Here is a 12,057-nt window from a genome sequence, read left to right as displayed (position 1 = left end):
TTTTCTCCATCCCCTTAATGGTCTGGTCAGATTATCTCTCTGGAATAAATTGCCCCGAAGGTCATGACACTCACCAATATTTGTTATTTTTTTTCTTTTTTTGGTTTTCTTTATTATGGCCATTCTAATTGGGATGATAAAGTATCTCACTATAATTTTGATTTGTGTGACTAATGATATAAATTTTTCATGTGTTTGTTGGTCATTTGTATTTTATTTTTTCAGAGGTGTCTATTCAGATCATTTGCCCATTTTAAAATTGTATTATTTGAGTTTGTTGTTGTTGTTTTAGTCTTTTATATATTTTGAATATTAAACCTCTGCAGAGAGTAGTTGGCAAATACTGTCTCCCATTTTGTGGGTTCTCTCTCTTCACTCTCCTGATTGGTTCTTTTTCCCAAAACTATGTAGTTACTTCTTGGTTTTATATAATTACATTTGTTAATTTTTTTTCTGTCTTTGGAGTCTTCTCCAGAAAATCATAGCCTGCATATGTGTTTTGAAATGTTTCTTCCTAGTAGTTTCAGAGTTTCAGGTCTTACATTAAGGTCTTTAATCCTCTTTGAATTGATTTTTTGAAGAGGATGAGAGGTTGGGTCCAGTTTTAATCATTCACATGTGTATTATCCATTTTTCTCTGCAACGTTTGTTAAAGAGGCTGTCCTTTCTCCACTATAAGTTTTTGGTGTTTTGTCAAGAGTCAGCTGTAGATGTGTGGGTTTATTTCTGGTTCTTCAATGTATTCTATTGGTGTCATTTGTGGTAAGTTGTGTTTATTCAAATATTTGTCCTTTTCATAAAAATCATCATTTTTTATTTTTCTTTTTTAAGACATACTATTTTCTTATCATCAACCTAATGTTTGTAGTATTTGAAATTCTATCAAAGCATTTAATTCCATAAATTTCTCTCTACAAAGTTCTTTATTTTTGACATATTGTTTCTGTCAAAGCAATTATAGGTTGAAAATATTATTCTTTCAGTATAATAAACATAATTTCCATTGTTTTGGGTTCTGCATGGTTTCTTATAAGAAGGTAGCTGTTATTCTTATAATTTACCCTCTACATGGAATGTGTGTTTTATTCTGTGGCAGTTTTAAAGATACTTTTAATGATACTTTGTTATTTCAATAGTTCTCTCATAATATGCTTAAATGTATTTCTTTTTGTTTATTTTTTTTTCTTTTTAAAAATTCATCTTGGATACAAAAAAATTCTATATCATTGGTTGATGTCTATAATTACTTTTGCAAGACTCTCCAAGTATTTTTTTACCCAACTTCTGTTTTCTTTCCTAATGGTATTATGAATTGTTCAGCATTATTCTATAAATTAGGGGCTCTTTATTCAAATTTTCACTCTTTTTTATTGCTTTACTTCAATAATGTCTGTTGATATTTTTTCACTTTAATAACTCTTTTTGTGGCCTGGCATGGTGGCATATACCTGTAATCTCAGCAGCTGGGGAGGCTGAGAATTGCAAGTGCAAAGCCAAACCTAGCTGTAAAGAAATCAAAAGGAGATAAAACCAAGGTATAGAGGCAGAATGGCTAAATGGCTGCTCATCTAAGCAGCTGCAATTATTTATACCAATGGGTTACATTTGATCATTAGTGTCATAATTACATTATTGTTTATTGTATCACTATGGTTGCTAATTCCACAGTTACAATCTACAGTTACAATATGCAATGTTAGGAGCTTTGTGTAGCTCTCAAGAAAGTCCATTGTTTGAAGTAACTGTTAAGCAGGCAGGTCCATGAGCATCAGAGCTTGGAGAAACATTGTAGTTTTCTACCAAGCAAGTTCCTTTATTCCGAGTAGCTATGTGTCTGTCCGAGATCAAGCTCAAAACTTATATGACTCTAGCACAGAGTCTTCTCATGAAGGGCATTGCTATAGCAGCTAGGCTTCCTGTGTCTTTTCACAGAAACTTTCCTAGCAGCTAGGTATCCTGTACTTCTGTACAGAAACTTCCCAGTCACCAAACATGCCACAGCCATGACGTCATCAGAAACCCAAATTCCAAACACAGAACACCTACACTTAGCAACAGGGAGGAGCTAAGTAGCTCAGTGAAACCCTCTCTCTAAATGAAACACAAAATAGGACTGGGGATGTGAGTCACTGGTCAAGTGCCCCTGAGTTCAATCCCTGGTGCTCTCCACAAAAAAAAATAACTAAATGAAAAATCTTTTGGCATGCAGTGAACTTAAGTTCTTAAGCTGAATTATTTACATATGATATTATACTGTTTTATTTTTAATATTTTAGTTAATAATTTTAATCACTGTACTGATATTATTTATTTTATACATATCTTACATTCTTTATTTTAATACTTTAATATGTTTATTATGGTTCTTTAAGTGATTTTTTTGTGTCTACATATTGTTCACATATTTTTCATTCTTTAATCTGTTTTAGCTGAACTTTTCTTCTCTTGACACTGAGTTGCCTTATCTCGCTTATTCCCATTCCAGACAAGGTGTTTTAGGAAACATTCTAAATTGAGATAGTATTTACAAGGATAAGCTCAACCTCTCTTATTTCAGCAATCTGAACATATTCTGTGTTGAAGTTTAGATTAGAAGTAGCTTTGCATGCAGTTCAAAGTTTTCAAGTCAAAACTGTATTTTCTCCTTAGCTTGACACTGTAGAATATGGAGATATTTTCTTCCTCTTCAGCCTAACCCAGTTTTCTGAATTATGGGAAATTGTTTTCAGCTTAATAGCATGGTTGCTATTTTTAGAACAATCTCTACTTTGCTGTTCTATCTCCAGTGTTTGAATGAACTCTGCAGTATATCCAGAGAACATCAAAGTGATTTCTTTCAATTCTTACATTGTGCACCCAGATTTTAGAAACCAGCAGCCAGAAGGCATCAACCATTGGCTCTCATTCAGTAAAGTTTGAGAATTTGTGGGAGAAACGTCTTTCAGCTGTCTGGCCCAGAGACCCTCTTCCACTAAGTAATGCACAATTCAATATATATTCCCTCAGTTCCTCTTTCTCAGTTCATCTTGGGTATACTATTTCTTTTCAGTCAGAGTTGATCTTCGTTAAAAGACAGATGGGGACAACATATTTTCTGTGTGACTGAAGTTCCTGGAAATATTCGCCTGTTACAATAGCTTGCATATAGATGTTAAAGTTTATTAATATTTATTAACATTTTTTGCAGATCCCTCCTTCTCATATCTCTTTGTCAGAGATAAAAAGCAGCTTTGGCCATTTTCTTTCTTGATAATATCTTGGCATTGCCTATATTTTAATTAATTTAGCTTTATTGGACTTTTCAACACTCTCCTGTGATAGTGTAGTGTGGCTTGTTCTCATATTTAAGATTGTGAGGTAAAGCCATGAGACATCTGTATACTATTAAGAAGAAAATCAATTCTAGTGCCTTTTCAAAAGAAAATATTCTTTTGTTTGTAAATGGACACAATATTTTTATTTATTCATTTATTTTTATGTTATGCCAAGGATGGAACTCAGTGCTTCACATGTGCAAGGCAGGCACCCTATCACTGAGCCCGAACCCCATCCTTCTAGTACCTTTTATTGAAAATGTTATCACATTTAGACAAGAATTTTATAAAACAAAAATATAGCTATTTTAATTATCAGATAAATATGATTTTAAGGTGTCCTTTCAGTCCTTCCATTTTTAACAACTTTCCTTGAACAAAATAACTATTGAGCATTCACTTTCAGGTATTCACATATAATTGTTGACATTGATAGTAAAGTGAATTGCATTAAACACTGTACATTAGTTAAAAAGAAATCCATAGAGTTATGAAGACAAGAGTTTCTCCTCAACCATTTAAGCAAGACAAACTATAAATTCTGGAAATATTCAAGAGAAATGTCACAATTATTTTTTAATGGCAGGAACTAACTTGGGTTATTATATTTTGATTTATATCTGTAATTTATACTTAAATTTTCAATAATATTCTAGTTATACATGGACTATATATATATATAAATTATATATATAATTTATATATATATATATATAAAATCTCTGTTCATTCAACCATATTTTCTCTAAGTTCTGGTCTAATCATAACATAAAAAATTTGTTTTTTTCCTCACTTAACATTTTGTCTGTTATTAAAATAAACTTTGTTCTGAAGCAGAAAAAAGGCAGTGGTGAAAGATCCTAGAGAATATAGATTAGATAAGAAAGAATAAAATTAATTGTCTATCATACTTACTGATTAAAAATAAATAAATATTCAAAGAAACTTATATTTCAGAGAAAAGGGGAGGGAGAGAGCAAGAGAAAGACTATAAGATATTGTTAAATTATTCTAGCAATAAAATGAAAGTGGCACAACTGAAAAGAAATTTAACTCAGTTATCTAGTGCTATATCTCTGTCTATTACATGGCTTTGAGTGGAATTGGATATTGGTGTCTGATGTTAATAATTTTAGACTTTACCATTAAACCCAAATTTCCTAATCTAGTACATAATAACTATGAATTCCATTGTAAAAAAGCTATCAATACAAACTTGAATCTTGGATGCTAAGAAATCATGTTTGTTCATACACATGTAATTTTTTAAATGCAGTAAAACAATATGTAGTCACAATTTTATCTGATTGCAATTATATGGTAGGAAAATTAATTAAAAAGAACTAATAAAAGGAGGAATAATGATATTATGTCAAAATTGAAAAATGTATTTCTGCATTTTCCACACGTACTATGTGAAATTTAATATCTTATTAGAAAATTAAAATATCTGTTTATATTAAAAGATAAAACAAATGAATAGTGGTAAATCAAATTAGTATCACATATATTTTTCCTTCTCTTGCATTAATCATATCTTTCTCCTTTTACTTGAAGAAATTTAATAAATACTACTTTTTTTAAAGTGAGAATTCTGGCTCAATACTCATTTTATTCTGAAAACAAACTATCAAATACAATCTATTAGACAGGATTCATTGTCACAGTTTGCTTGGTTAGAAATAGGAATTAATTAAAAGCTTAATAGATTCTCCTTTTGTTATTTGTACCTTTGAGAAAAGAAAGTGTGAATGCAAAGATTAACATGTAGATGTTACTCACTCCCTAATCATTTCACATATGCCTCATAGCAATCTGTTGCATAAATCTCAGGGGACTTAATGCTTAACAAGAATGTTTTTCTGATTAGAAAACAAATACATATAACTTACAACTTTTGGAATAGATTCTAGTAAAATCTTAAAGGTATTCCAAGAGAATGGAAAAAGTTCATAAAACAATACTTAAAAGCACTAGAATTTTAAAATACTTTTTATTGTATGTCAGACATAAACAACTTCTTTCAATGTGCAATTACTATAAAATATTGATGAGATCTTTTATAAAATTTACAAAAATTCTGATTTATCATATTTCAAGTCCTCAGTAGCCAAACATGGATAATGTATAACAGATAGCACACATCTAGACTCAATTCAAAAAAATATATGATGAACACATTAAAAGCCATTCTTCAAGCTAACTCCCAATTAATAAGGTTACTGAATTTTAGAATTTGGTGATAAAGGAATGTTAAAACATAGTCCAAATATTACAAATTTTTTCTTAAAAATTAGTATAATAGGAGACCTGGGATCATAATTTTTTTTCCTTTACATTGGCAGGATATACATCTGACTGCTAAAAGTATTTCTTAGTTTTAGAAATTTTTAAATAATATCTGAGAGTTATTTAAAATTTTTAAATCCTGTAAATAGTTTAACATAATGTTGTCATTCTTAATAAACTAAAGGATCAAATGAAAGCTTATTAAAATGTGTCTATCCTCCTAAAGCACAAGAAATAAAATCAAGAATCAATAAATGAGATGGATTTAAACTAAAATGTGCTTCTTGGCAAAAGAAACAATCAATGAGGTGAAGAGAAAGCCTACATTTTAGGAGCAAATTTTTTGCCACATGCACATCAGATTGAGCACTAATCTCCAGAATATATAAAGAATTCAAAAAACTTAACAACAACAACAACAAAAACACAACCCAATCAATAAATGGCTTAAGGAACTGAACTGTTGCTTCTCAGAAGAAATTCAATTGATCAACAAATATATTAAAAATGTTCAACATCTCTAGTAATTAGAGAAATACAAATCAAAACTACTCTTAAGATGTCATCTTACTCCAGTCAGAATGGCAGTTATCAAGAATACAAGCAACAAGAAGTGTTGGCAAGTGTTGGTGAGGATGTGGGAGAAAAGGCACACTACTACATTGCTGGTGGAACTACAAATTGTGCAACCTATCTGAAAAGCAGTGTTGATATTCCTTAGAAAATTTAGAATGGAACCACCATTTGACCCAGCTATCCCCTCCTCAAGTCTATACTCGAAAGACTTAAAAACAGCACACTATAGTAACACAGCCAGTTCAATGTTTCTAGAAGCACAATTCTCAATTACTAAACTGAGGAAGTAACAATATACTCTTCAATAGATGAATGGATAAAGAAACTGTGGTACATATACCCAATGGAATTATACTCAGCATTAAATGAGAATAAAATTATGACACTGGCAGGTAAATGGATGGAGTTGAAGAATATCATGCTAAGCAAAGTAAGTCAATCCCAAAAAACCAAAGGCTGAAAGTTATCTCTGATAAGTGGATGTTGATCCATAATGGGGGATGGGCTATGGAGAGAATGGAGGAAATTTGATTGGGCAAGGGGGCAGGGAGAGAGAAGGGGAGGGGGCATAGGGGTGGAAAGATGGTGGAATGAGATGAACATCATTACCCTAAGTACATGTATGACTGCATATGTGGTGTGACTTTATGTTGTGTACAACAAGGGAAATGAAAAGTTGTGCTCCATTTATGTAAAATGATTAAAATGCATTTTGCTATTACATATAACTAATTATAACAAATAAAAAAATTTAAAAATGTGTCTATCATGCCAATACTTATAGAAAATTCTGATTAAGTAGTCTTGTGTAGATATGGGAAAATGTCTTCATATATTAAACATTCCATTTTTCCTTATCTAAGTGACCCACTCATTGCACTTTGAGAAATATTCTAGTGTCTACAATGCCTTCATTTTCCTTAAGTGAATAGTCATTTTGATTTGGGTCTATATTTGCACCTTGAAGATATAAAAATTATGGAAATTCTTTCTGGGATATTTTTATTAATTTATTAATTAATTTTTGCATTTATCCTAAAGAAATTATTATCATATTTAATTTTTAATAGTTTTCATTATTTTATTCTTTCTGAGTGTTTCTTACTCATTTCAAGATGTTTGTGTTTTATATAAATAATGTCTACCTGGAATTCTCTGGATATATTACTTAGAGCATTTAAAGAAACATTTTATGTTTCCTACAAGTTTGGTCTTTGAGATTATTTAACTTTGTTTTCATTTTGATACATACTTTATACACATATGATTTTGGTGGCCTATTTATCTACTTTCCCAAAATTATAACTCAATATGCTCAAGTTTGTCTTCACTGACCAAGTCCTTGATTTGAGAACATTCATTTGTCCTCTAATTTTCTGGCCGATATTTTATGATTTTGAGATGTTGATTCTGATCAATAGTGCTTCCTGTGTTTTAATCCTCTGAAATAGTTTGTATAACTCTCAATTTTCCAATTTTTACTTGACACACAGGCAAATTTTACATGAGCAATTTATGATTACTAAAGATTTAAGTGGGGTGGGTATCAGAATGATTTTAAATGGGTATTGTGTTCAATAAAACCTTCATTAATGCTTTACCATTAAGGCTGACCAAAAGTTACAGATTTTTGGTTCATAACTTTCAGAGGCATCTTTATTTTAATTGCCTTTACAAAAATCAAAATTTTAGGTTTTTGGACAGTGTTTCTATTTGTCCTTGCTTCCTCTATGCCTACAAAGTAAAATCAATACACTTGAAGATTTTTTGTAATGATATGACTTATAGTTTTTAAAAATAAGTATTTTATAATTTTTTGGTTTAATGTTTACATTAAAAGATAGACAACTGCATGATTAAAGGTATGAAATAAATAATTGTAGCCCTGAAATAATTACTGAAGTATATGCTAATAGTACTAAATTACCAGCTACTGAACTATTAACCTATTAAAGTATGAACCCAAACATAATTTGTCAGAAATGTTACCCTATGCTTGACAATTTCATAAAAAGCAAGCTGTTGCCTGAGGAAATACATCTGCTTTCTCTTTGTGTAGTAAAATCAACTGTAGTGCAAAATAGTGGTTAGAGAACAGAGTATGCTGTTTAGGAGTAAATACATGAACAAACACGTTCCACTTGCAGTTGCTATTTGGCACACAACTATTGGGAGGGCAAATTTATTGCAATTATTTGGTATATGCTTTCAGGACAATTTTTGCAATCTCAGTATGCATCAAATTAGGAACAGGGCTATAGAATTCTTGATAAAAGGTAAATGGACATTTTGGGGCTTCATGAAAGAAGGTGGTTGGAAACACAAATGAAGGAAATTTGTAGAGGATTTATTTATACATCTTGGTGCAGCAAAGACATGAAAACTGGCAAATAGTTTCCCACACAATGTTACAGAATTTTTATTTCAAAGAGAAAGTCGAATAATGGAAAATATGACAACCCCTAAGCCAGCTTATAATTGAGAGGTTTCAGAGAGAAAGAATGTTGTTGCAGTTAATATTTGCATATATCATAGGCTTAATAGAATGACTGGTATGTAGAAAAATTGAAGCAATATTTTGGATTATTCACATTAATTTTAATAGTTCAGTTTTCAAATATTTATGTATGGTTTTCAGAAAAATGTTAAAATTCTATTTATATTATAAAATATATAGGATAATATTGAGTTGATTAAGAAGATGCTATACCACATTTGACTTTCAATGTACTTGTCTTTTCTAGAAACATGTACTTTAAAATAATTTTTATTAGAAATTAATTTTTTAAATATTACAACATCTGGATACAAGAAGATAAAAAAAAATGGGTTTTCTGTTTTCTACATAGGGAATCTAGACTTTTATTCTCCCAAGCCCCCAATAATATGACATCAGAGGAGTTAGCAGAATCATGGTTTTTATTATGCAACTGCTTTCATTTACACCTGTACCATATGTAATAGAGGCCACGTAAGGAAGCAGTAATGAGGTACTTCTAATTTTCTTTCCAGTGAGTTATATGTGCATGTCCATAGGGGAGCCAGATAGACCTGAAAATCCCTACCCATAATGAAAATCCAACCTTGTGTATTAACAGATACCAAATGGAGCTGCAGAAATTATATCCTGACCATGCAGCAATAATGCAGGAATCTCATTTTTGCCTGTTGCAGTGTGCCAGGAGAATTCAGGTAAAATGAAAAAGTTTAAGTAAGATCCAAATTCTCATGATACAATACAGGTTTCCATAAAAATCATTTGTAGTACCAAGATACAGGAATATTCTAAACTGAGTGAATAAAGCAACCAATAGATACCCACCCCCAAACGGCAGAAATTATATGGCAAATCTGTCAGAATTATGACCAACAAACATTTCACAAGTGCTTAAATAAATAATGATGAATGTGTATTGAGTGCCTAAAAACACAGAAAATTCTAGCAAATACATAAAATATATAAAGAAAACCAACAACAAAAAAATTCTTATAATGGTAAAATGTTGTAACCAGAATTAAAATGCTCAATCAATGGGCCCTAGAGTAGAATAGAGAAGAGGAAAAATATAGGAAATTTGAAGAGAAATTATAGAAATGGCTCAATCCAAGCAAAACAGGAAAAATAAAGAAGAGAGTCTTGTAAACCCATAGAATCAGAGCAAAATATCGAAAGTTCATGTCATTGTATATTCAATAGGAAGGAGAAAGAGGGTGGGACTAAAAAATCCTTGAAGAAATAATGTGAACAACTTCCGAAATTTGAAAAAAGATAAAAATTTGCCTATTGAAGAGCTGGGAGAATCTCCAAGAGGACACATTTTACCAATACACATCATACAGTCAATGTTCTGTAAAGTAAAGGCAAATAGGAAATCACAAAAAGAGTAAAAAGTATAACGTACATGCCATACAAGATAATTAGAATAATAGCAAATTTCTCATCAGAAACCATAGAGACCAGAAAAAAAAAATGTGTCATGGCGTTTTTCAAGTGCTGAAATAATTGTCAATCCATAATCAAATATACAGGAAAAATATTATTCAGAAATGAGGGGAAATCAAAATACCCTTAGATAAAGGAAAACTGAAGGAATGTGTCTCCAAAAAATATGAATAAAGGAAGTTTTCTACGCAGAAACATAATGGCCCAAAAGAATCTTGGAAGATTTAGAAAAGATCAAAAACAAGGTAATCAAAAATATGAGAAGGTATTTTTCTTCTCTAGTCTAAATGGTGCTTGACAATTGAAGAAAAGTTATAACATCATGAAATGTATAATGAAAAGAGGTAAGGTGTCCATATTTCACTTGGAAAGGTAAAGGAATGCTATCTGCAGAGTATAATAACTTAAGTATATTAAAGGTAATACTTGAAGCAGCCACTAAAATAGCTATAGAGAGTCATATCAACAGTATTATAGATAAATCAAGTTGAGATTTTTAGAAAATTTAATTAATGCATAGGAAAATAAAAGAAACAACCAACAAGAAAACAAAACAAAACAAAAATGAAGAGAAAACAAATGATAGAATTAGAAATTTATATCTTAAGATATCAATGTTACATCAAATATAAGTGGTTTAGATATACCAACAAAATAGTTTAGGAATCAAAATGAAAAAAAAATAAAACAAAAGTTTATGTTATTCATTTGAAATTCACTTCAAATATAATGCTTTAGATATGTTAATAGTTGAAAGAGAATAAAAGATACATCATTCAAATGTTGATCACAAGAAACTAAGAATGGCTCTGTTAATATCAGGTAAGATAACCAGAGCAAAAATGTTTCACTGTGGATTGTGAGTTCAAAGCCAGCCTCAACAACAGCAAGGTGCTTAGCAACTCAATGAGGTCCTCTCTCTAAATGAAATACAAAACAGGGCTGGGGATGTGGCTTAGTGGTTGAGTGTCCCTGAATTCAATACCCAGAACAAAACAAAACAAAACAAAAACAAAAACAAAAATGAAACTTTCACTGAGACAAAGGGTGTTATATGATGATACAGACACAATCCATCCAAAAGACAGCAATACTAAATGTATATGCAGAAAACCACAGAACTGCAAAACAGAACTGAAAAGAAACATAAGAATTCCACAATGAAGTGGGCAATTTCAACATCCTGCCCTCAACAATTAATATAAAAACTGGAAAATAATTAGCAAGGATATGAAAAAACTCAACAACCAACATTATCTAACCAGCATTTAGAGAATCCTTCCCCTAACATATCCTGCTGTAATCACACAGAATATACCAAAATAGACAATATCCTTGACTTTAAATCTTAATAAATTTGTTTACTTTGTCCATGGTTAAATCAGCCTGTAAATAATTACCACCAACAACAACAAAGGGAAAAAATTCCAAACTCTTGCACCCAAATAACACTTATAAATAATTCATGGATTAAACTTTTGTCACAAGACAGTTAAAATACATTGAAATGAATGAAATTAGAGTACATAAAAACTTTTGGGCCAGAGTTATTGGAGTGCCAAAAGGAAAATTTAAGTAGTAAATGCATATTTGAGTAAAAGACAGTTTATTAATCATTCATCAGTGTTGCACCCTGAAGAAAAAAAAAAGAGTTAAAGGAAACAAAGCAATAAGAAGCAAGAAAATAATAAAGATTAAAACAGAAATCAATAAGATTCAAAACAAAAGCAATAGAATCAGTGGTGCAAAGAGCTCATTCTTTAAAAACATTAAGGAAATAAACTTCTAGTTACCCTGAGAAGTTAAAAAAGACACTTATTACCAATACTGAAATAAAATAGGTAATATCAGTATAAACACTATAGACATGAAATGAAAAATCAAGGAAAACTCTGACACAAAGATTTGACAACTTAGATGATGTGGATACTTACT

This window comes from Ictidomys tridecemlineatus, chromosome 8 (assembly GCF_052094955.1).
Source record: "Ictidomys tridecemlineatus isolate mIctTri1 chromosome 8, mIctTri1.hap1, whole genome shotgun sequence".
In the NCBI taxonomy this organism is placed as follows: Eukaryota; Metazoa; Chordata; class Mammalia; order Rodentia; family Sciuridae; genus Ictidomys; species Ictidomys tridecemlineatus.
Note: the sequence above shows the minus strand (reverse complement) of the source record.